Source organism: Penaeus monodon, chromosome 28 (genome assembly GCF_015228065.2).
Source record: "Penaeus monodon isolate SGIC_2016 chromosome 28, NSTDA_Pmon_1, whole genome shotgun sequence".
In the NCBI taxonomy this organism is placed as follows: domain Eukaryota; kingdom Metazoa; phylum Arthropoda; class Malacostraca; order Decapoda; family Penaeidae; genus Penaeus; species Penaeus monodon.
Window position 1 is genome coordinate 467,100 of NC_051413.1, and position 411 is coordinate 467,510.

Consider the following 411-nt stretch of genomic DNA (forward strand, 5'->3'; position numbering starts at 1 on the left):
AAGGGACTGTATTTATTTGCGTTTTGTTTGTTTTCTTTCCGTTTTCCGGGTTTTGGAAATTTGTTTTTCGGTCAATTACGATCGAGTTTTATTTGACTGACGTTTCATAAGATTTTGCAATAGATTTTATTTTATATCTTTGTATGAAAGGAAATGTAACATATCATTTATCTTAAACTCTGTACCGGAGATTTTATTACATTAGCCATTGTATCTCCGTGGCATTAAATATAGCTGTAGGTGTGATCGAGAAATACACATTTGATTGTTGCTGAAAAGCCAAATTTCTCTCCTGGAATGGCATGTGTGAGTCAGTATATACATTTAATAACGATGAAAGAGAAAAACAGATAAGTATATTTATTTATTTACTTTTTAAACAACATAGACCGTGAAAAATCAAAACTATGA